Here is a 26372-nt window from a genome sequence, read left to right on the forward strand (position 1 = left end):
AGCCCCTGGAATAGAGCAGTGACCTTCCAGTCCTCAGACCACTCCGGACAGAGGCCCAGACAGTACCTGAGGCAAAGCAAAATCCTGAGATGTGGCCTCACTCTGTCCGCAGAGATTGGCTCTTCTTTGTTTGTAAATACAGGAGATGAGTGCAATTTTCACTTCTGACTTGACGATTCCAGCTGGATTTTTGCCAGTTACCCATCTTCCTTTGTGTTTAAAAATGGAGGCACCTGATTAGCACATTGTCTGTAAGTTACCGTGGAGCAGAGGTTCTCAAAATAAAGCCAGAGACCACCTGGTCTCAGAAGAGCACCCGTGGATGGGCCTCAGCTGATTTGATTATACATAATGTACAAAGATCTGTGCTCTCCTTGAAGGCAGAACTTCTATCTTCTTTCCCTTCTCACCTCCAGTAAATGCTGCTTCAGGCATTTCCCCCCATTGCCTTCTCTACCAGTCATGCCTTCCCTGCTCCTGGCCAACATCAGCGCATCTCCCAAACTGCAGGCTCACCTCCATCACGAGGCCCTTCCTGACCACACTCCTCTGCAATTCAGGGTTGACCTTCTCACTTTGTGCTTTATTTGTACCTCATGCACACATCTATGGGAGCTTTTGTGAGGCACTGTGTCACATGTCTTATCCCTCACAAGGTACACGGTGGACACTCAGAGAATACTTGTTGAGTGAGCTCATGTGTTTGGTGAGTGAAACACTCACAGAGTGCACAGAGCTGGACTAAGACTTATGAGGGAATAGAGAAGTACAGATGCTCCTTAACTTACCTGGGGTTGCACCTGCCGTAAGTTGAGAATGCATTTATACTACACTGTAGAGATTTAGCTGTTGACCTTCTTGATCATGTACCTGACCAGGAGCTGTGGCTCGCTACTGCTCCCCAGCATCCTGAGAGAGGATCATACTGCATGTCCCCAGCCCGAGAAAAGATCAAATCCAAAATTTCAAGTATGGTTTCCAATGCATGTATAGTGTTTTCATACCATTGTAAAGTCAACAAGTTGTAAGTCAAACATCATAAGTTGGGAACCATCTGTACTTACCTAATGGTGCTATTTTTTTTAATGAATTAATATACATAAAGTGTTCCAACAATGCCTAGTATATAACAAGGATAAAGTATGAATGCTTTCCAGTATTAATATTTGCAATGGGCATTGAGTAAGTTTTATACTTCAGGATTCTTTTGGTAGTAAGCAACAAAACTTCAGCAACCATCAAACTAACTTAACAAAAAAGTAGGACTTACTGAATTACATAGCTTGCAGGGGTCTTAGGGAGGAGACCAAATCAAAGGAGGAAGTATAAGAGCTAAGGCCTTACCCCAAAGTTGCAGCAGGGGACATAGGTCCCTCACTCTGCACATCACTGCTTGTTTCTAGTTCTCCCAGGGTCGTGGCCTCATCCTTTACTTCTGTAGACAGATTTACTTAGTATCATTGAGGAGGACTACTGCAGTCCAAAGCAACATTCTTTCAACTCAGAATCCAAAAAAAAAAGTGACCCTACCCCATCCAATTCAGAGAATTTTGTGAAGGACTCTAACAATGTGACTTTGAGTCACATGTTCACCCTTGGACTAACCCATGGCTTTGAAGGCTCATCCAGTTATGGCTGGCCCGGTCTGGGTCACATACCCATCCCACTGAATGGGGGAAATAATCATTCATGTAATTACTAGGTGAAGCCATGTGACTGATCTCTGGCCAACAAAATATGACAGAAGCCATGTGTGCCATTTCTGGGCAGAACAGGTAAGAAGGTAGATATTTCTTATATTCTGTCCTCATCTATAAGTTGAATGAGAATAACTGACCTCCATGAGGTGGATGGAGTCACAAACTGGAAAGAGCCTGGGTTCCTGAATATTGATGAGTATGGCTGCTGGGCCATGCCACACACACTAGACTGTGTCACAGGGACAGGTAACTGTATTGTGTTAAGTCACAGAGACTGCGGGGTTGAGATGTTATAGCAGCTAGTGTCACTTTAACTAAAATAGATGGGGTAACACTGGCCTCCTCTGTCTTGAACTTCTCTTCCACCCACTTTCTCTGAGGTGTCAACAAAGGTTCCAAAATTTCAACTGCCATGTCTCCCAGCACAATATAAAATACTCTCTAGGGGGAGGTGGGATCTCAAAGTCACTTGGATGGATTCTGAGCTGTCACATGATCTTTATTTCTCCTGGATCTCTGTACCCTCTGGATACTATGACCTTGCTCTTTCCAACCTGACAACCATTCATTATTATTATTATTATTATTTTTTTTTTTTTTTATTAAGTGAGAGGCAGGGAAGCAGAGACAGACTCCCGCATGCAACCCAACCAGGGTTCAACCAGTAAGCCCCTACCAGAAATGCTCTGCCCAGCTGGGCTGCAGCTCAGTTGCTCAGCCACCGAGCTATTTTAGTGCCTGAGCCCGAGGCCATGGAGCCATTCTCAGCGCCCGGGACTGACTTTGCTGGAACCATTCAAGCCATGGCTGCGGGAGGGAAATAAAGAGGCAATGGGGTGGAGAAGCAGATGATTGCTTCTCCTGTGTGCCCTGACCAGGAATCAAACCTGGGACTTCCACATGCCAGGCAAAGCTCTACCACTGAGCCAACCAGTGACAGCCCCATTCATTCTTCTTAATGCAAGAGACTGAACTGAAGGAGGATTTGGGAACTTCTGCCTTCTGTCTGGCAATGCTACAACATCTGAGAGTTGTCATTTCCTTTTTTTTTTTTTTTTTTTTTTTCTGTACTTCTCTGAAGCCGGAAACGGGGAGAGACAGTCAGACAGACTCCCGCATGCGCCCGACCGGGATCCACCCGGCACGCCCACCAGGGGGCGACGCTCTGCCCACCAGGGGCCAACGCTCTGCCCCTCCGGGCGTCGCTCTGCTGCGACCAGAGCCACTCTAGCGCCTGGGGCAGAGGCCAAGGAGCCATCCCCAGTGCCCGGGCCATCTTTGCTCCAATGGAGCCTCGACTGCGGGAGGGGAAGAGAGAGACAGAGAGGAAGGAGAGGGGGAGGGGTGGAGAAGCAGATGGGCGCCCCTCTTGTGTGCCCCGGCCAGGAATCGAACCCGGGACCTCCGCACGCCAGGCCGACGCTCCACCACTGAGCCAACCGGCCAGGGCCTTGTCATTTCCTTTTGATGACAAAACAAAAAGTATGTGTCCTTCCTCCTGCCAAGTGGCAGGACCAGCTGCTCACACAGCACTGTCCAGAACAGCAGGTTGTCACAATTTTCTCAAAGGAATCAGGCAGAGTGAAGAGAGAAAAGCCAACTCCAGCCAGTCATGTGTTTCATGGAGTAATGAACATAGGCCTGGCATGACAATCACAGACATGCTGACATGACTAATGGAGTCCCTGTGTCACACCATTAGAACTCTGAATGATTCAGCCACTATTGTTTTCTTGTAGGTCATGTTGACAAAAAATTCTCATGATGATTGGCTTTGAAAAACTCAGTTGGTCAAAATGTTCATTTCCTGAGCAGAGACTGCAATTGGTTGCCAATCAGGGAAGCCAATCACTTAGCATTTCCACATTATAACTTGAGGAGTATTGAGTTCCTTGGCTACTTGCTAATCTGGAAGTCAAACTGCCTATTACTGATCCAATAATAGCCACTACATATGGGGCAATTGTGTCCCAGAGCCTTCTGGGCCCTTTGCGGGCATCATCTCAAACAGGTCCTTTGAAACAGGATAGAATTTGCATGTCTACAAATTTTATGGATGTCCCTATTTTGTAATAATTTTACAAATATTCCCATTTTACAGATAAAGACATTGAGGATTTCTCTACTGTATGCTCAGCAGTATGCTATCCCTCCTAGAAATAGATTAGGACTCAGATTTTGAAAAGTTTAAAATTTCTGCTCTGGTCAGATAGCTCAGTTGGTTAGAGTGTCACCTTGAAGTGCAGAGGTTGACGGTTAGATCCCAGGTCAGGGAATATACAGGAACAGAGTGATGATCCTCTCTCTCTCTCTCTCTCTTTAAAATCTCTTTAAGGAAGTGAGACTTTTGGAAGTAACTTCAGAATTATATACAATAGTATACAAAGCTAGGTGAGTCTATTTGGTGCTCAAAGCTACATAGACTGAAGATAGTGACTAGAGTGATTGGGAGTGAGAGTTATGTCCAACCTGAGACATAAGGTGAGGATTTCAGGATAAAACTAGCTCAGTTATTGTCTGATGTTTGTCTGGGTGGACAAACACTAGTGGTGGCTGAGTGAGAGTATGACCCTCACTGAAGTGTGGGTGAGGAGGCACAGGAGATGCCAGCCTGGGAGAGGGGACATATGTGCTCAGGAGAAAGCCCAGCACGGGCTGCCTGTATTCTGTTGGGCAGCTGGCCCCAGGCTGCACTCAGAGCAATGACTCTTAACCTTGTCTGCACCAAAAAGATGTTCAGGGGAGCTTTCAAAAACCACTGCTGTCTGGTCCTCATCCCCCAAGATTCTGATTGACTGTGTCTGATTTAATGCAGTTGGATCTAAGTGTTGGGATTTTCCAGAGCTGCCCAGATGATTCTAATACAAAATCAAAACTGAGAACCTCTGGCCTGACCAGGCAGGCGGTGGCACAGTGGATAGTGGAGCGTCGGACTGGGATGTGGAGGACCCAGGTTCGAGACCCCCAGTCGCCAGCTTGAGTGCAGGCTCATCTGGTTTGAGCAAAGTTCACCAGCTTGGACCCAAGGTCGCTGACTTGAGCAAGGGGTCACTCGGTCTGCTGAAGGCCCACGGTCAAGGCACATATGAGAAAGCAATCAATGAACAACTAAGGTGTCGCAACAAAAAACTAATGATTGATGCTTCTCATCTCTCTTCGTTCCTGTCTGTATGTCCCTATCTGTCCCTCTCTCTGACTCTCTCTCTGTCTCTGTAAAAAAAAAAAAAAAAAAAAAGAGAGAGAACCTCTGGCTTAGAGGCGTCACTAATCACCTGCCTGATCATTCATATGTGATGTTAATGGGCTTCCACATTCACTGGTTCTATTCTAATTCTTACACTTGCTTTCCTGAGAAAACATATCAAAGGTCACGGAAGTTAGAAAGGCTTCCTGAAATTGGTGGGTCTCCAGTTAGGCCTTGAAGGACTAATGTTTCTCTCAAAAGTGGCATGGCTATACAGTAGTGGAACTGTTGCCAGGGGAAACAGGATTCTTTCGTGGTATTGCAGGAAATGCATCTCAAGGATACATGCGTAGGAGAAGAGGAGGTGCTGTGGCAAGATTTATTGGAGCAAAAACAAAGGAAAAGCTTAGGTGGTGTCTCATCCACGACCAGGCAGCTCAGCTCCATCTGGCTGCAAAAGAAGTCCAGCCTCTGGGTCTCAAGCCCATATTTGTTCTCACCTAGCCCAGGAAGACCAGGGTCCAGACATGGTGTGCCATTACCTGGACATTGGATTCTAAATCTCTAGTAGTTTAGCTTAATCTCTGTTTCTGTTTGCCCTGTGGCCAGCGCTTCACATGGTCCCACACTTGGACCTGTGTAACTGTTATACCCCGGTCCACCTGGTTGCTACACAGAGAAAATGCAAAAATGAATGAACCCCTGACCTTTATTAAGTTTAATTGCATTATCCCAGGCTTGGGAAGAAGCAGGCATCCTTTCAAACTAACCAATGTCCCTCCTGGTTCTTTGTGGGCATATGCTGGGCCCTCCCCCTGCGTCATCTTGGCTTCTACTGCACATGCACCCAGCAGAGGAATTGTTATCTCCTGGGGAGATTGGAAAGCTGCCTGCTAGGGGAATAAGTCCCTTTGGAGGAGGATGTGGCTGTCCCCTGGGTGTCCATGAAGCTGCCCCCCTTTCTACTAACTAGCTACCTACATACTATAACAGAACCAAGGAGTTCGGATGCCCACAGACTCTTGGTCAGGTGAAATCCTGCCTCTATACAAGGGAGGAGAGATAAAGCATAGTAGAAGCTGATAAAATATTTCACATCTTGGCTGAGTTTTGCCTTCCAAGCATGGGCTCCTTCAGGGTCTAGCCTTCTGGTTAACCTCAGAATTTATTGAATACATTTGCAGATTTAATAGACATTTATGGAACACTTTCTGTGTTCCAGGCACTGTGCTGGGGGCTGTTTCATGCTATCTCACAGGATGTAGTAGGCTTTCTATTTTATTTATTTTTAAATAATCCCTCATCTTTTCCTCTTAGATCCTTGAAGTCTTCATATAAACATCTTAATCAGCTGGAAGTTGGAAGAAGGATTAGCTTTACTGTTTGGGGTTTCCAAGAATAGCTAATAATAATTAGTATTATTATCATTATTTATTGAGCACTTACTATATCCCAGGCATGTGGTAAGCATTTTAGATTTTTACCACCCCAATTCATTTTCATAACAACTCTAGAGACATCTCATTCCCCTTTTAGAGAAAAGGAAGAAGATGTTTAAAGGCTTTATTTTTTTACTGAATTTATTTGGGTGACACTAGTTAACATATTATACAGGTTTCTGGTGCCCAATGCTACAACACATCTCTGTATACCGTATTATCTCTTCACCCCCCAAGTCAAGTCTTTGTTCAATAGCACTTATGCTCCCATCTCCTCCTCCACCACCCTCTCCTGGCGATCACCATACTTGTCTCTGTCCCTGAGTTATTTTAGATATTTAGAGACTTTAAATAAATGTCTAAAGGTCCTTTAAAGGTCTTGCCAGGACTGGTGCTCAGATCTGTTTGCTTCTGATGTGACTGCCCTGACACCCTAGGACTGTGGTTCTCAACCTTTGATGATATATCACAGGGGTCAGGAAACTTTTTGGCTGAGAGAGCCATGAACACCACATATTTTAAAATGTAATTCCATGAGAGCCATACAACGACCTGTGTACGTTACGCATTGTCCAATAAAAATTTGGTGTTGTCTCGGAGGACAGCTGTGATTGGCTCCAGCTACCCGCAACCATGAACATGAGTGGTAGGAAATGAATAGATTGTAATACATGAGAATGTTTTATATTTTCAACGTTATTATTTTTTTCATTAAAGATTTGTCTGCGAGCCAGAAGCAGCCATCAAAAGAGCCACATCTGGTTTGCAAGCCATAGGTTCCCGACTCCTGATATATCAGAATGTTTGTGGTAATTTTTTTTTAAATAAACATTTTATTTGGAATAGTTTTAGATTTTCAGCACAGAGGCAAAGACAGAGTGTTCAAGTTCAATTACGTTGAGTGTTAAAATGCAAATATGAAAGATTTGGTAGAAAGAAATAAATGATCAATTTAACCCAAGTTCAGGGTGGTGGTTGTGGTGGTTAAGGATGGCTTCACAGATGTTTGTACTGAGTTCTAAGGGACAAATAGCATTCCAGCAGCAAAGTAGGAGGGGAGTTCGGGCATCAGGAGCCTCAGAAACAAAGACAGGCTCAGCTGTCTGAAAGTGCACTAGCATATTTCAGCAAGGATGGGCTCCAAGGTGGGTCTGAAGTATGAGTTCATGATAAAAGGTGTAAAAAAGTAGACTGGGGTCAGGAAAAGAATACCAAAATTTTTTGAGTAACATGATCAGATATGTTCATTAGCACCAGCATTTCAGGCTACAGAGAGAATAGATTAGAGGTTGGCTGACCTGTGGTTCTTCAAACTCAACAAGTCCAATACTGACTTAATTCTCCACTGTTCTCCAGCCTTTCTCATCTTGGTAGCTAAGGCATACCTGTCATATTCAATCAATCCCCAGGCTGATTGATTCTACCCCCCTCTCTCCAGCCCCACTACCATTATCATAAATAAAGGCTCATTTCTTTCCTGAGTGTTGCATTTGCCTCCCACACATTCCCTTGATCATAGTGTAGCTCTCTTTTAATTTACCATCTGCACTGTTGATATGTTTCTAGCATACAGAGCTGATTTATGTCACTCCCACGCTCAGAATCCTTCGGTAGCTGTCTTTACCCATAGAATAGAAATTGGAACTACTCAGCGTTGCTTCCACAACCTTTCATGACAGGATGGGTCCCTACCTCCCACCTCTGGTCACCTGTTTTAGCACTTCATGCTTTAGCAGCACAGAGACACTTATGGGTCCCCAAACATCAAGTTTTCATAGGCTCCTGGGCCTTTGCATCTGCCATTTTCTCTGCTTTGAACACCATCCTTCCCTGCCCCATGTATTCACCTGCAAACTCTTGCTCACGCTTCAAGTCTCAGCCTAAAGGTACCTCCTCAGTAAGCCTTCCTGATCTTGCAAGGCACCCTCAGGCATGCCTGCATCTTGGACTTCTGCTCCATTGTGTACCCTCCTATGTCATTAAGACAATCTTGTGTATTTCTCTTCCCATATGTTTTTCTTCTTCCCTTTTCATGTGTCTGCACCCAATGCCTACCATGGTGTCTGGCCCACCTGAGATGCTTGAGAAATAGTTACAAGGAAAAGGAGGGAAGGGTGGAAGAAAGGAAAGAGAATGAAATAGGAAAGAATGAAGGGAAGAAAGAAAGAAGGAAGGGAAGAAGGGAGGGAGGAAGGGAGGGAGGGAGGGAAGAAGGGAGGGAGGAAAGAAGGGAGGGAGGGAGGGAGAAAGGGAGGGAGGGAAGGAGAGAGGGAGGGAGGGAGGAAGGGAGGGAGGGAGGAAGGGAAGGAAGGAAAGGAATGTAAGAGGAAGAAGATGGAAATAAACCATGGCCCCCTCCTTCCTTTTCCAAATATCCCCAAGAATTTATCCTCACTGGTCACATAGCTGTTCAGCCTGTGAGACACAGAAAATCCAATCTCACACAAAGGCTACTAGTTCTGGTGGGTTCTCAGGCCTCGTGGGAACCTTCCCCCTAATCTTTCCAGACCAAGGCCCAGCCCTCGCTCCAACCCACCTGGATTGTCCCCTCTGAAGAAGGAAGGGAGGTTTCCAGCTGGCCTGAAATAGTTATCTGCTAGTCTCCAGGAATCTCAAAATGACTGGCAGTCACCCTCCCAGGCAGGGCTTTTGAGTCCAGACCCTGGAGGTTTCCCCGTCAGCTTAGCCGTGTCCTCACTGTCCTGTCTGGTTTCCCGCTGCATGTTAGACAGTTGTTAAAGTTGGATTTTCCTGTAGATAAAGCCTTTGCTACTTCCTACTGTTGCCCTGTACCACTAGTGACAAGTCGGACAGTCACCCAGGATTGCTCTCCTCACCTCTGTGAAGGCACAGAAAACTGGATAGCCAACTGGACAATGGCCAAACTGTACATTAAAACAGAACTCTGACCCACAATCATGATCTGTAGCAACCAGCTTGGAAAGCCAAACTATGATCTGTAGTCACCAGTCCATGAGGTCAAACCACAGCTTCTACAGCAATGAGTCCTGAGTGGTCAGAACTTGATCAATACTCGACAGCATCCCTAAGTTCCGCCCTCACCTCCAACTTAGGATCAAGCAGAGAAAGCCAAATATGTCCCCATAACCAATCACATAGGACGCTGACCTCCTAGTTAGCACCGCCCGCTTCTCCAGCCAACAGCTGCCAGTCGAGGCCCGTCTTTCTCCCACTAGAAAGTTTTCCTACCCTCTTGATCTCTTTTGAGTCTCCGCCAAAAAGCAAGTGATGGGGTTGACTCCCTTGTTAGAGCAAGTTTAGAATAAACAGCCTTTAGTTGTTCTCATCTGGGTGATCTTTATTTCCATATAATCAAGTGTGGTGGAAAGAAAGAATGATTCCATTTATATAAAGTCCACAGACAGGCAAAACAGATCTATGGCAATAGAAGTGTGAAAGTGGTTGACGGGAGTCTGTGGGCCTGTGGAGGCGGGGGGGCTGGGGTGCACTGACTGGGAAGGGTCTCAGGACAGTTCCTAGAGGGATGGAAGTGTTCTGTTTTATATCTTATTTTGAGTGATGGTTAGAGGGTGCATTCAGTTGTCAGAACTCATTGACTTAAATCCTTAAGACCTGTGCACGTTACTGTATTAAAATTATACCTTGTGACAGGAAGCTTCTGAGGTGATCCTGGATTCCTGGCATTGACATCTCATACAGCGCCCTTGCCTGCAGTGGGCTGGACCTAATGACTCACTGCTAACAAACAGCTATAGCAAAAGTGATGGGTTGTCAATTCTGAGACTGGGTTATAAAAGGACAATGGCTTTTGGGATACTCTATTGTTTTCTTGCTCTTGCTTGCTCAGTCTGAGAAAGACCAGGTGGCATGGTGTGAGCTGGCCCTGTGGAGAGGTCCACATGGCGTGGAACTGATGTTGCTGACCCAGAGCCAGTAAGGACTTGAGGCCCGGCACCAGACAATGAACTTGAAAGCTAATCTTCCCCCAGTTGAACTTTGAGGTTAGACCACAGCCCCTGTTGATATCTATTTTTTAAATTTATTTATTCATTTTGGAGAGGAGAGAGAGAGAGAGAGAGAGAAAGGGGGGAGGAGCAGGAAGCATCAACTCCCATATGTGCCTTGACCAGACAAGTGCAGGGTTTTGAACCAGCAACCTCAGCATTCCAGGTCGACACTTTATCCACTGTGCCACCACAGGTCAGGCCCCCTGTTGATATCTCTTAATTGCAGCTTATGAGAAACCCTGAATTGTAACCACTCAGCTAAGCTGTGGCTGGATCCTTGGCCCATAGAAATTGTGAGATCACAAATACTTAATGTTTTATGCTGTTAAGTTTTGGGGCAATTTGTTATATAGGAATAGATAATAAATACACAGATGAAATTTGTTCTGTATCAATCCTTTAAAGCACTTGTTATAAAGAAAGTCCAGCCCAGGACTTGGTAGCAGATGCTTCTGCTCTTTACCAGCTCGGAGGATCCACTCTGCCCACCGTGGCTCACTCAGTGGCCAACCCCAACCCTTCCCCTGGAAAGCCTGCTTCCAGAGTAGCAGTTTTACAATATAATAATAAGTACAATATAAAAACATATTCATAGAAGACCTTTTCCAAGATACAGTGAGAGAGATCACCACATTCTGTTACAGGAGCATTCTTAGCTCTGAGTGGCACAGGGAATTCAAACATCGTGACACCCGGAAGGGCTCACTGAGGGTGGGAGGTGGGAGGAGAGGCCATCTCTTCCCTCAGATGGATATTTTTTACCCTGCAGCCCCCACATGTCTTCCTTCCCTTAGCTGTTGAGGATGGGAAGGGCGGTAACCTCTACGGCCAGGATCATCTTTGCAAGAGGGATAGTGAAGAGAGCATGCACTCACACCTGAACTCAGGTCCATGTTTATGTGCCGGGTGAGCTTTAGGGCACTGAAGGAGTTAAGAACATGTCAGTCCCAAATGTACCTTTTTGCTATATTGATTATTTTGAGCTGATGTCATTTTAAAAACAGCAAATGGAGAGAGAGAGACTTTCTCTGAACTCATCTAAAAATCAATTCTCCAAAAGGAACTTGATTGTCATAAATTGACTCCCCTGGGATTTCATCAATCAGAGAAGATTGACTGTCATCAGAGGAGAGGAGACTGGAACATAGCACCACACCCAGGCATACTTTGTCACAAACTGTCATACCTCCCATCCGTTCTTCAAAGGGCCCATTCATTCATCTTATCTAAAATTCATTTACTCTCCCCTAAGTTGCCTACAACTTGCTTTCCTATTGAGACGGTATATAAGCTCTCAGATATCACCACTTTTGAGGATATTCTATTTTGTTATGTGATGCCCTTGTGCACAGTATATTAAAGATGAATAATGTGTGTACCTTTTCACTTGTTAGTCTTCCTATTGTCGGTTTCCCTCATAGACCTAGGCTTGGAGGGTAGAGGGACAGCCTTGTTTTCCCCTAAAGAATCATGATGCCTTTTGAGCCTTGCAAACCTCATTTATGAAATTAAAACAACTCCTACCTTGAGGAGTTATTATACGGATTAGAGACATTCTCCAACATGGATGAACCACACATACAATGTGCTAAGGGGAAGAAGCCAGATTCAAAAGTCTACGCCACATATGAATTCTGAAAAAGGCAAAACTAAAGGGACAGAAAACAGGTCAGCAAATGTCAGAGGCAAGGGGTGAGGGGAGGGTGGACAGAGGGCACAGGAGAATTTGGGGTGATGGAACCGTTACACATCTTGATTATATAGTGATGGTTATGTGACTGTCAAAATTCACAGACCTGTACATAAAAATGATGAATTTACTGTGTGTAAAATACACCTCAGTAAACTTGCTTTGAAAAATAATGGAAGAAGTAAAAGGCACAGACATAGTCATTCTCTCCTGCTCGCCCACCGAGAGCCGCCTGTGCTTAGGTCGCACCTCCAAGCTTGCTGAGGTTAGTCCGGGTGCTGTGTGAGCCCTGCCTGTCTTTTCACACATGTCTCGCCCAGCCTCTAAGACTGCCCACTCCACCAGTATCTTGGGGGATTGTCACTTTGTATACACAGACTCAGCCCTGGGAAGGTGGGGCTGTGGGTGACCTAGAGTAGTTAGGGCTAGCAGGACGATCCACTCATTGAAACAGAGATAGCCTCCTCTCCTGTTCTTCTGGATCCTATCAGCTAACTAGGCAGCAGTCCAAGTCAGCCATTTTCATGTGTCTCTGGCATCTATGGAAATTCATATATGTGTGTGTGTGTGTGTGTGTGTGTGTGTGTGTGTGTGTGTGTGTGTGTGTGTAAATTGAGAGGCAGGGAAGCAGAGAGACAGACTCCTGCATGTGCCCCAACTGGGATGCACCTGGCAGGCCCCCTGCCAGGGGATACTCTGCCCATCTAGGGCTGCTGCTCTGTTGCTTGGTAACTGAGCTAGTTTAGCACTTAAAGCAAGGCCAGGAGCCATCAGTGCCTGAGGCCAACTTCGTTGAACCAACAGAGCCATGGCTGCAGGAGAAGAGGAGAGAAAAAGAGAGAATGGGGAGAAGGAGAGTGGAGAAACAGATGGTCACTTCTATTGCATGCCCTGATGTGGAATTGAACCCAGGACATCCTGGGCTGACGCTTTACCACTGAGCCAACTGGCCAGGGCTCATACATGTGTGTTAAAGACTAGAACTGTGAGGGGTTTTTAAAAGATTTTTATTTATTCATTTTAGAGAGAGGAGAGAGAGAGAGGGAGAGAGAAGAGAAAAAAGCATCAACTCATAGTTGTTTCCAGTATGTGCTCTGAGCAGGCAAGCTGGGTTTCAAACCAGCGACCTCAGCTTTCTAGGTTGAGGCTTTATCCAGTGAGCCACTGCAAGTTAGGTGAGAACTGTGTTTTTAATCAAACCAGAAAGTGAAAAAGAAACAAAATATGACAGTGGTGCCTGTTAATCTCCTTGAAGTATCCATGGGGATGGGCCCAACCAGAAGCCTTCATTTCTATGGAAACTACGAAAGGCAGTTTGGATAAGAGGAAATGAAACGAGAAAAAAGAAGGGGTTGAATGCATTCTAAGCAAGACTGAATTCCAGGGTTGGTCAGCCGAAAGGCAGCTTTGAAACTTGGGGTGGGGGGCGAAGCCCTGTTTCCCAACACTGGCAAAGGCTTTACACAGCCTGGGGGGCCTGGGGGAAGTCTAGGCCTCCTGTCTCTTTAGGTTTCAGGGCTGCTAAGGAAATTCCAGGAGGCATGTGCAAGTAGGGTGGGGGAGTGAGGGGACTGGGATAATACAGGTGAACGGAGTAGCTGGACAAATATCTATGCACAACACATAGATACAGACAACAGAGTAGCAGTGGCCAGAAAGAAAGGAGGTTGGAGATAGGGGAGGGAAGGCAAAGGGAGGGGAAATGGGGTGGGGAAGAGACCTTGCTTGGGGCGGAGGGTTTACGATGCTGTGTGTAGATGGTGTTTCATTGAGTTGTACATTTGAAACCTGTATGATTTGGCAAACTATGTCATCCCAATAAATTAAAAATAATATTTTAAAAAGAAACACCATTTATAATAACATCAGAAAATATAAACTATTTTGGAATAAATCTGGAAAAATATGTGCAATACCAATACTACAAAACATTGCTGAGAGAAATTAAAGAACCTAAATAAATGGAGCTTTATACTTTGAAAAAAAATACAGGCAGGAGAAAAGAACAAAGGAGGTAAGTTTTAACACCCCATAATTGGGATGGCACCCCTCCCCAGAAGCAAATAAAATTCACATTATTAACACCTGATGTCTGACCGGCATCATATCACTCATACCCGTAGTCTCTCCCACCAGGAGAAAATACTCTCTGGACTAAGTACAGGGTATTAGAGAATCCAGAAAAGCAACAGAAACATTGTATACATCCATTTCCAACAATCCAGTGCTTCCATGACTCCCCTGACGCTGGCTTCCTGAAGTAGGCTAATCTGTAATTCATAAATCGGGAAATACCTGCCCTTGCCTCCCCTGAAACATGGTGTTTATAACAGGCTGCTCGCGAGACCGCTCCCTGAATAAGGGTGTATATCACTCATTGTTGCATTAACAGAATCAAGCTCGGTGCCCAGCCCTTCTAACAACTACTGCCACAGGAGCAGCCAACCCTTATGTAATAACACTAATGCACTCTGGCGTGCCATTGACCTCAGGACCCACAGGGTAAAGTAGTAGACATTTTCAAATAAGATTTAAATTATTAATGCCTGATGTATATGTTCTTGATGCCTGAACAACTTCATATCAGTATTCTGCACAGTCTCCTTCACCAAGAAAAAAACATCCTTTGCACTAAGTACCGGGTATTAGAGAATCCAGAGAAGCAACAGAAACATCCCATGCCTCTGTCTCTAATAATCTACTTCTTCCCGACATCCTTTGATATGTAGATTCCTGAAGTAGGCTCATCTATAATTTATGTCATAAATCCAAACTCCAAAAGCTCAGATTAACTTGTTGGGGTCTGGCCACTGTGCTTTTCTGAAGAAAAAAGAAAGCTGCTGTTCAGTGTGGCAAACAATTATCGCAAGCCTACTATAAACCATGGATAGTGCCAGGTGGGGGAGCATAGACAGGAAAGGGGTCCCACGTGCTTTCCACTGGTGTATGGTTTAGTCAAGGGGAGAGATACACAGACAAATAATAGTAAAGCAGAGAGAAGAAATAGAGATGTTAACAGTGAGGAGCAAAGCAAAGAAACAATTTGGTTCCAGGAAGTGTGTAAAGGTGGTGGTGGGGATTAGGGTCTATAAAGGGTTAGGGGCTCCTCAACTGAGATCTTAAGAATGAGGACCCATCCCCTGGGATCATCAAAGTAAAAGTATTTACCAGTTTGAGCAGTGGAAACAATATCATATGGTGTCATTTTTATTTTTCTGATGATTAACTAGTAAGGGCCAACATCTTTTCATGTTTTGTTATTTGGATTTCCTCCATGAATTGCCCCCTTTTTTTTTTCTGAAGTGAGAAGTGGGGAGGCGGACAGACAGACTTCTGCATGTACCTGACAGAGATTCACCCAGCATGCCCCACTAGGGGGCGATGCTCTGCTCATCTGGGTCATTGCTCCATTGCAACCAGAGCCATTCCAGAACCTGAGGCGAGGCCATACAGCCATCCTCAGCACCCGGGCCAACTTTACTCCAATGAGCATTGGCTGTGGGAGGAGAAGAGAGAGACAGAGAGAAAGGAGAGGGAGAAGGGTGGAGAAGCAAATGGGAGCTTCTCCTGTGTGCCCTGGCCGGGAATCGAACCTGGGACATCCACATGCTGGGCCGATGCTCTACCACTGAGCCAACGGGCCAGGGCCGTCCTATTTTTTAATTGAATTTTGAATGTATTTTTAAAATTTTTTATTTGAAAGAATTTGTCAGTAAATATGTTGAAAAAAAACCCCTCTAAGTTAGTCTTCGAATTCCCTTTTGTTTATAGCGCTCTTGGCCATGGAGAAGTTGCGGCTGTGAGGTAGGCTGGTATACCAGTCCTTCCCTGCAGGGCAGATAGCTTCTGTGTCTGATCAAAAACTATCTATACCCTGCTGTTATAAAACAGTCTTTCACATGTTCTTTTAAGAGCTTTAAAGTTTTGATTTTCACACCGAGGCCTTCTGACCATCTAGGATTTATTTTGTGCACAACATAAGATAGAGATTAATCTTATCTTTAATCATATAGTGTCATTTATTAAATGGCCCATCCTTTTCTGATGTATTATTGTACCATCTCTGTCATATGCCAAGGTCCAACCAAAAAATAGATCTATCTCTGGGTTATTTTCTTTCATCGATTTGTTTATTCCTGTACCATTGCTATTTTTGAAACAATGATTCAAGCATTATAGCCATCAAACTGACAAAATAAAATGAAAATACCAACTGTGGAAACTGTATAGAACATTGGATTTATTTTTGGATGTTTGTTTACAGTTTTTTGCCATTATGAAAAAAGCTGCTCTGAAAATTTGTGTAGTACGTTCTTTTTGTGGGCATAACTTAAGTTCTGTGGGTAATTAGAAGTAGAATCACTCAGTTTATGTTAAGTACATGTTTAACTTTGTAAGGAACTTCCAAACTGTTTTCCAAATTGATTACACTATTTTAAACTTTATCCACTGCGCCACTACCTGGTCAGGCCGGAGTACTTATCCTTAGTGGAATTCTTCACTGATTTATCTGTATATGTAGCTGTTTTCATTCATTCTACTCAGCTTTTGGAAGACACTTATTCTGAAAATGGCTCAGAGAAACTAAAGAGACTTAAAGAAATGGAGAGATGTATCATGTTCATGGGTTGTCCTTAAATTGATCTGTAGATCTATAGAAACAATGCAACACCAAAAGAAACTCTACAGGACATTTATAGAATTTGTAAGCTGATTCAAAAATTTATTAGAAATGCAATGGCCCTAGAACAGAAAAAAAAATTAATAAAAAGGTTGGACAAGAAGACTGGCACTGACTTTAAGCCTTGCTCTAAAGCTACAGTAATCAGGACAGCGTAGTTATAGTACAAGGTCACAGATATAAATCAATGGAACAGAATTGGGTCCAAAATAGAACCTCACATACATGGTCAATTATTTTCTACAAACTTGCCAAGGTATTTCATGGAGGAAGAATGGTGTTTTCTCTATTTGGTGTTTTTATATTGAACCCTCTTCCCCACTCTGGCTTCTTTCCTGCCAGCCACCAGGAGCAAGTAAGTGATTATGACCCCAGCATGGTCTAGAATATTCACAGGGAGACAGGGTGAATCCAAGGTCAGTCTCCCGAAGCCCTTCTCCCAGGAGGACCTGCCTTCCAGCAGATCCACACTTGCGGCCTTTTTGAAGCCAGTTCCTGCTCTCGGCAGTCACCATGGGCACTCAATGCACTTCAGACCTGAAAGGAGGTAAAGAGTTTATCTCCCACAGTCTTTCTGAGAATAAATAAATAAAACAAAACTTGGGGGGAAACTTGCAAATTGGAAAATGAAACTAAAAAAGAATTTAAGAAAAACATGGATTGGAGTGGGAGCAATATATGAAAAATAGAATTTTTCAAAGACACTATGAAAAGATATATTAGATAACAGGAGGACATGGAGTTTATAGAACAGCTGTCCCAAATTAGAATTTGAAGTCAAAGGACTCCAAGGTGACTATCTCAAAGTAAAGAATGGGTTTCAGTCAACACATAGTATTTATAGTCTGGAAATATCTGGTAATTTAATAAGAAAGTCACTTGTTTTCCTCAACAAGAAAAAGAAAGAATTACAAATTCGAGAAAAAACAAATATGAGAAAATCCCAGTGCAAAAAGATGGAGCAAACTAAAATGACACGAGTCAGAGCCATGGTAGAATGTCCGAGGATTTGTTTAGTTCGAGTGCTTGAACATCTCCTTTGAACAGCACAGGGTCAGTGGCATGTGACTTCATGAGTATCCGGTTCGGCAGTAAGTAAAAAATACAAACCTGTAATATTGGTGGTGACTTTTTATTTTTTGGAGTCAATATGTAGACAAAACATGAGAGACATAATTATAAGTACAGAACAGAAATCAAATGATAGATAAAATGTCATACACTATAATTGACAGAAGAGAGGGATGACGTTGCCTCAGCTGTGATGTGCCCACTTACCCGGTGACGACCACGTCAAGTTCGCTGGACCATGAGTAGATCTGAGTATATTGTTCAGTTCATTCTCACAGTTGCATATGAAATGCCCTCCACAACGGCCACACATGTCTGGCCTTGTGGAGGTCCTGTGATAATGTGGCAGAGAGTGCAAATGAATGGAATTCACCATTGTTGACAAGAGCAAGAAACTGTGGCTGACTCATCTACAATTATGGTAATAACCAAAACAAGAAGTAAAATGAGAAATCATTAAAAGTGTTTGCTCTTAGACAGTTAGCCTGGTCAGCGAGACAGCAGAGTTTAAGAGATTCGTTTTTCATTAGTTTTACTTCAATTTGCACTACTTTGAACTTCTCCAAATATAAGGGTTATTTTAATAATTAAAAAAAGAAACCCAATGTTGCTGTTTCTAACCAGCAAGGTCAGGACGGTTAACACTAAGTCTAAATGCTGCACGGAAGACCTGATGTCAGGGCTTTATGACCCCAAATTCAGTGTAAAGTGTGGGACATGGTGCAGCTGGAACCATTTACCATGATATATCTAGATTTTTGTCCCCTGATTGTACATCAGGATATTTTAATAACAGTATGATATGAAACAAGCTTCTATAAATATACTGCATTGCTTTTTCTGCTTCATTTATGGCTACAAATTAGTTGACTTTTTAAAAATAGTACATATATTTTTTAAAAGCACTGTGAAAAACTGTTTAAGTACATATTTGTCTATATATGGAAAACAAAATTGTAAGCAACTGAACCCCTTTTTAGCCCAAACCAAACAGTGCCTGGAAATCTCCCAGTGGTGTGTGGCGGCCACCCCCACAGAGGTGTGTCCAGAGTTCCCCCTTGCCTGACCCCTTCCCATCCCTCACTCCTTTCTCTCCTGAACTGCCTACCGAACTCCACTCTTCCAGAACTCTGTGGGTGCAGTGTCCTGGAGAGGGGGGGTGGGTTGGAGTGGGTCAGTTTCAGGGTCCGATGGTGGCACTGAGATGGGCCAGCTCTGGACGGGGAAAGGACTCAGAGCAGCGCAGGGAAGCTTCGAGGTGAGCAGTGACAATCAGGGCAGAGCCTCACCGATCTGCTCCAAAGGCAGGAAGGAGGTGCGGGGACTGTGGGAGAGCCCTTGCGGAGTTCAGGGCAGGGAACAGAGTGGCTCCAAATGGAAGGGCAGGAGGGACCATGAGGCAGGGGTCTGGTCAAGAAAAAGGAAGGCAATACAGCCAAAGCCTTGTGGTGTGAGAGTTCAGTTGCTGTCACAGCTGCAGGCACTGCTCAGGAAGGGTGGGCGCCATAGAGCCTGCCTGGGGGAGGACGTGTCCTCTATCTTGGGGTGGGGGTGGGGGGTTCAGCCAGTGATCCAGGAACCCAGTCCATCCAGGGACTTAGTGACAGGAAGTGGAGACTGTTTGGAACGCAGAGCTGTAAAGAACTGATCGCCAAAGCGAAGAAACCACTGCAAGACAACACCCGACCTCAGCGGGGCTCCCTTAGTCATCTGTTCTGCTGCCTGCATCCTGGCAGTCATCGCTCTCACCCTGAGAGCTGATACACTCAAGCAGTCTCCTCTCTCCTCTGCCTCAGCTCCAGTCTGTCCCTAGACCCAGGTCTGGGTCACAGCTCCCGGGTACTGAAGAAACATGGAGCGGAAATGCGTCGTACCTGATCATCAGAATCGGATCCACAGTGAGCCCAGAAAAAGAAGCCGCCTCTACTGGCCCAGGTTTTCCGAACTCCCCTTCTTGGTGATGACAGCTGACAAGCACTATTAATTCTAGGATTGCCATCAGTCTTCTCCCCTGCGGAGCTCTAATGCGAGGAACCACGGACCATTAGCTGCCTTCTCTCTGCCATGCAGGAAAACGTATGCCTGTTTCCTTACACCATCAGCTTTGGGAGTCAGTATGTTGGCCATGAGCTTTGGAAACAGAGTGATTTAGACTGAAATTCCAACCTCACAAGTTTCGAGCTGTGCAGTCTGGAAATTTTTCTTTGTTTCTCTGGGCCTCAATTTTTAAAATTGACCACATGAGATGATTAGCTACCTCACTGAATTGTAGTGAGAGTTAAATGAAATAGTGTGCATATAAGCTGCCCGATTCAGAGTCTGGCACGTTGTACGGGCACTCGTCATCTTTGTTCTCTAGTACTTAGACACAGCGAGGGTCAAATGAGTGTCCTGGCCCTCTGACGGGGAACAGAATGTAGTACTTCAAAGCATGCTACTTCGGCATATTATTCTGAATTAGTTACCTGAGAAACAGCCAATACAAGAAGGGCACTCTGACTGTCCTCTGTGCCCTCGAAAACAGGAAAGAGATCTATGTGAAAGGTACCCTCCCTGTGCCAGAAGGGAGAGAGGCATCCTGATCACCAGAGATAAATAACTTAGTGCCGAGAAGGCTGTATGAACAAACCTCGTTACTTCCTCTAAATCCAAACTTCTTTGTCTTGTGAATTCTTCACAAATGTATTGTTTCTTTGTCTAACAGATATAAATAAATCTGCCTGCTTTGGACATTTCTTTGAGTCTTGTTTTCTGTTTTTTGGGGGTTTTTTGCAAGAAAGAGAGACAGACAGGAAAGGAGAGAGATGAGAAGCATCAACTCATAGTTGCAAAACCTTAGTTGTTCATTGGTGGCTGTCTTGTGTTTTTAAAGGGGTTCCTATACATATGAAATTAAATTAGTTTTTCTTCTGTTTGTCTTATATTTATTTAATTATTAAACCAACCAAAGAACCTAGAAGGAAGAAGGAAAAAGTTTTTCTCCCCTAACCTCATCTCCCAGCAGAACACGCTAGGACTGCAGGGTGGTCTGGTGTCCCCCACAGCCCTCAGGCAGGCCCACAGCCTCTTACCATGCGGGGCTGTGGCTTTCAGGCAAATTCTCCCTTCTATGAGCAAGTGGCTGTCCCTGGCTCCTGTTGCACCTGCCTTGAGTGGCCACGCTTCCTGATTCTGTGCAGGGGATATAGCTGGATGCCCAATGCCCACTGAGTCAGCGTGAAAGCTGGGTATCAATCCAGCCCCTGGTATAGCTTCCAAACCTTGCTTCATGCTCCCTCACCCACCAAGCAGAGCTTGTACATCAAAAACCTCGATCCCAGCTGCTCCCTCTCTGACTTCACCCCGCGTGGGTACTACCTGTCCCTTTCAGCTACTAGAAAAACTCCTACAACTGATAGCAAATACGTTTGCAGGGCCATTTCAGCCTCTTATTTGGAGCTCAGTATCTCAGATACAGAAAGGCCTGGGCCTCAGGTATAGCAAAGACCCCAGAAAACCTGCTTTTTTTTCTTTTCTTCTCTGCTCTTGTGTGATTCTATTTTTTATTAGAGTTCTCAGGGCTGAAAAACATACTTTATATAAACAAATAAAATGACAGTTTAAACATAATGTAGTGACCCAGGCCAAAGGCTCAGTTGGTTAGAGCATCATCCCAAAGCAAAGAGGTTGTGGGTTCAGTACCCAGTCAGCACACATACAGAAACAGATCGATGTTCCTGTCATTCTCTCTCTCTCTCAATAAAATCAATAAATAAACATTAAAAAAATAAACATAGTGTAGTAGTAGAGAAGACAGGTTTTAAATTTGAATAGAACTAGATTTGAATATAGCACCACAATTTACTAGCTGTGTAACCTTGAAGTAGCTACTTTATCTCCTCACCCAAAAAATTAAAATGGTAGTATTAAAATTGGTGGTGGCATGGGGAATACCATCTCTATACACCCACATACATACACACAGGAATTAAGTCTTAAAACCACTTTATGCCTGACCTGTGGTGGCACAGTCAATAAAGCATGGACCTGGAATGCTGAGGTTGCCAGTTCAAAACCCTGGGCTTGCAGAAAACCACTACTATGAGTTGATGCTTCCTTCTTCCTGCCCCTTTCTTCTCCCTCACCCCCCTCTCTCTCCTCTCTTTTCTCTCCTCTCTCTAAAACTCAATCAATAAATAAAAAACAACATTTTCTTAAGTAAGAGGTAGGTTTCGCTAAAGAGTAGGTAAGCAGTGGGGTTGGTTTGACACAGGGTTGTAATAGTTTTAAATTTAATAATATTTGTAAAGTGCTTAGCATGGTGCCAGATTTTAAATAGTGTTGTGGTTTTTTTTTTATTTGACATTGTGTTTATTTTGCAAGTGAAGCAGTGCATTCATAGAAAAGAACAGTGACTATTAAAACACTCCTTTATATTCTGGAAGAACAAATACAGAAACTCACTTAAGTTGTCTAATCATAAGTCAACTTATTTGACCAGATTTAGTTCAAATTCAAAAATTATTTATTTCTGATGGTTCAGGTACTGTGCTGGCCATCATTTAAATGATTTTACATTACTTTTGCATAGTTGCTACTGTTTTTCCTATTTTATAAAGTGAAAATCTGGGTCCTAAAAATGACAAAAAAATCTTCAAAATCCCACAGGTTGATTATCTCTACATATAACATAATGCTGAATTTTTTTTTGAGCTTGCATTATTTTTTTTATTAATTTTAATTAATTTTAATGGGGTGACATTGATAAATCAGGGTACATATGTTCAGAGAAAACATCTTTAGGTTATTTTGACATTTGATTATGCTGCATTCCCTTCACTCAAATTTCAATTATCTTCCGTCACCTTCTAACTGGTTTTTTTTGTGCCCCTCCCCTTCCCCAACCCCCTCACTTTCCTCCCCCCCACCCTGTAACCCCCACACTCTTGTCCATGTCTCTGAGTCTCATTTTTATGTCCCACCTATGTATGGAATCATATAGTTCTTAGTTTTTTCTGATTTACTTATTACGCTCAGTATAATGTTATCAAGATCCACCCATGTTGTTGTAAATGATCCGATGTCATCACTTCTTATGGCTGAGTAGTATTCCATAGTATATATGTACCAAAGCTTTTTAATCCACTTGTCCACTGACGGACACTTGGGCTGTTTCCAGATCATCGGTATTGTGAACAATGCTGCCATAAACATGGGGGTGCATTTCTTCTTTTCAAACAGTGCTATGGTGTTCTTGGGGTATATTCCTAAAAGTGGTATAGCTGGGTCAAAAGGCAGTTCGATTTTTAATTTTTTGAGGAATCTCCATACTGTTTTCCACAGTAGCTGCACCAGTCTGCATTCCCACGAGCAGTGCAGGAGGGTTCCCTTTTCTCCACATCCTCGCCAGCACTTATTCTGTGTTGTTTTGTTGATGAGCGCCATTCTGACTGGTGTGAGGTGATATCTCATTGTGGTTTCAATTTGCATTTATCTAATGATTAGTGATGTTGAACATTTTTTCATATGCCTATTGGCCATCTGAATGTCCTCTTTGGAAAAGTGTCTATTCATTTCTTTTGCCCATTTTTTGATTGGATTGTTTGTCTTCCTGGTATTGAGTTTTACAAGTTCTTTATAAATTTTGGTTATTAACCCCTTATCAGACGTATTGTCAAATATATTCTCCCATTGTGTAGTTTGTCTTTTTATTCTGTTCTTATTGTCTTTAGCTGTGCAAAAGCTTTTTAGTTTGATATAGTCCCATTTGCTTATCCTGTCTTTTATTTCACTTCCCCGTGGAGATAAATCGGCAAATATATTGCTGCAAGAGATGTCAGAGAGCTTACTACCTATGTTTTCTTCTAAGATGCTTATGGTTTCACGGCCTACATTTAAGTCTTTTATCCATTTTGAGTTTATTTTTGTGAGGGGTGTAAGTTGGTGGTCTAGTTTCATTTTCTTGCAGGTAGCTGTCCAATTTTCCCAACACCATTTGTTGAAGAGGCTGTCTTTACTCCAATGTATTGTCTTACCTCCTTTGTCAAATATCAGTTGTCCATAGAGCTGTGGGTTTATTTCTGGGTTCTTAGTTCTGTTCCATTGATCTATATGCCTGTTCTTATGCCAGTACCAGGCTATTTTGAGTACAATGGCCTTGTAGTATAACTTGATATCCAGAAGTGTGATACTTCCCACTTTATTCTTCATTTTTAAGATTGCTGAGGCTATTCGTGTTCGCTTTTGGTTCCGTATAAATTTTTGGAATATGTGTTCAATATCTTTGAAGTAAGTCATTGGTATTTTAATCGGTATTGCATTGAATTTATAAATTTCTTTGGGGCCTGACCTGTGGTGGTGCAGTGGATAAAAGCATCGACCTGGAAATGCTGAGGTCGCCATTTTGAAACCCTGGGCTTGCTTGGTCAAGGCACATATGGGAGTTGATGCTTCCAGCTCCTCCTCCCTCTCTCTCTCTCTCTCTCTCCTCTGTCTCTCTCTCTCCTCTCTAAAAAATAAATTAAAAATAAATAAATAAATAAATTTCTTTGGGTAATATAGACATTTTAATGATGTTTATTCTTCCTAACCATGAGCATGGTATATGCTTCCACTTGTTTGTATCTTCCCTGATTTTTTTAAACAATGTTTTATAATTTTCTGAGTACAGGTCTTTCATCTCCCTGGTTAAATTTACTCCCAGGTACTTTATTTTTTTGGTTGCAATGGTGAAGGAAATTGCTTCCTTAATTTCTCTTTCTGACTGTTCATTGTTAGTGTATAAAAATGCCTCTGATTTCTGAGTATTAATTTTATATCCTGCCACATTGCTGAATTCATTTATCAGGTCCAGTAGTTTCTTGACTGAGACTTTAGGGTTTTCTATATACAATATCATATCATCTGCAAATAATGAGAGGTTTTTTTTGTTTTTGTTTTTGTTTTTTTGTATTTTTCTGAAGCTAGAAACGGGGAGAGACAGTCTGACAGACTCCTGCATGTGCCTGACCAGGATCCACCCGGCACGCCCACCAGGGGGCGACGCTCTGCCCACCAGGGGGCGATGCTCTGCCCCTCCGGGGCGTCGCTCTGTTGTGACCAGAGCCACTCCAGCGCCTGGGGCAGAGGCCAAGGAGCCATCCCCAGCGCCTGGGCCATCTTTGCTCCAATGGAGCCTTGCTGCAGGAGGGGAAGAGAGAGACAAAGAGGAAGGAGAGGGGAGGGGTGGAGAAGCAGATGGGCGCTTCTCCTGTGTGCCCTGGCCGGGAATCGAACCCGGGACTTCTGCACGCCAGGCCGACGCTCTACCACTGAGCCAACCTGCCAGGGCAATAATGAGAGTTTTACTTCTTTTCCAATTTGGATGGCTTTTATTTCTTTTTCTTGTCTGATTGCTGTGGATAGAACTTCCAGAACTATGTTTAATAGAGTACTGAAAGAAGGCACCCCTGCCTTGTTCCTGATCTTAAGGGGATTGCTTTTAATTTTTGCCCATTTAGTATGATGTTGGCTGTGGGTTTCTCATAGATGGCCTTTATCATGTTGAGGTATGTTCCCTGTATTCCCACTTCGTTGAGAGTTTTGACCATGAATGGGTGCTGGATTTTATCAAATGTTTTTTCTGCATCTATTGATATTATCATGTGCTTTTTCCTCTTTCCTTTTTTTTTTTTTTTTTTTGGATTTTTCTGAAGTTGGAAATGGGGAGGCAGTCAGACAGACTCCCGCATGCGCCTGACCGGGATCCATCTGGCATGCCCACCAGGGGGTGATGCTCTGCCCATCTGGGGCGTTGCTCTGTTGCAACCAGAGCCATTCTAGCGCCTGAGACAGAGGCCATGAAGCCATCCTCAGCACCCGGGCCAACTTTGCTTTAAGGGAGGAGAAGAGAGAGACAGAGAGGAAGGAGAGGGGGAAGGGTGGAGAAGCAGATGGACACTTCTCCTGTGTGCCTTGGCCGGGAATTGAACCAGGACTCCTGCACGCCAGGCCAATGCTCTACCAATTGAGCCAACCGACCAGGGCCTCTCCTTTGTTTATGTGATGAATCACATTGATTGATTTGTGAATATTGTACCAGCCTTGCCTCCCAAGAATAAATCCCACTTGATCATGGTGTATGATTTTTTTTCATATATTGCTGGATCCAGTTTGCTAATATTTTGTAGAGGATTTTAGCCTCTAAATTCATCAGGGATATTGGCCTATAATTTTCTTTCTTTGTATTGTCTTTGCCTGGTTTTGGAATCAGAATTATACTCGCCTCATAAAAGGAGCTTAGAAGTCTTCCTTCCTCTTGAATTTTTTGAAATAGCTTGAGAAGGATAGGAGTTAGTTCTTTTTTGAATATTTGGTAGAATTCACTTGTGAAGCCATCAGGCCCAGAACTTTTTTGGGGGGGCAGTTTTTTGATAACTGTTTCAATCTCATTTGGTGTAATGTTCTGTTTAGGTTTTCTGATTCTTCCAGAAAAATTTTTGGAAGATTATATGTTTCAAGGAATGTGTCCATTTCATCTAGGTTGTCTAGTTTTTTGGCATACAGTTCTTCATAGTATTTTCTTACAATATTTTGTATTTCTGTTGTGTCAGTTGTTATTTCTCCACTCTCATTTTTAATTTTATTTATTTGAGTCCTCT

The sequence above is a fragment of the Saccopteryx leptura genome, chromosome 1 (genome assembly GCF_036850995.1).
Source record: "Saccopteryx leptura isolate mSacLep1 chromosome 1, mSacLep1_pri_phased_curated, whole genome shotgun sequence".
Lineage (NCBI taxonomy): Eukaryota > Metazoa > Chordata > Mammalia > Chiroptera > Emballonuridae > Saccopteryx > Saccopteryx leptura.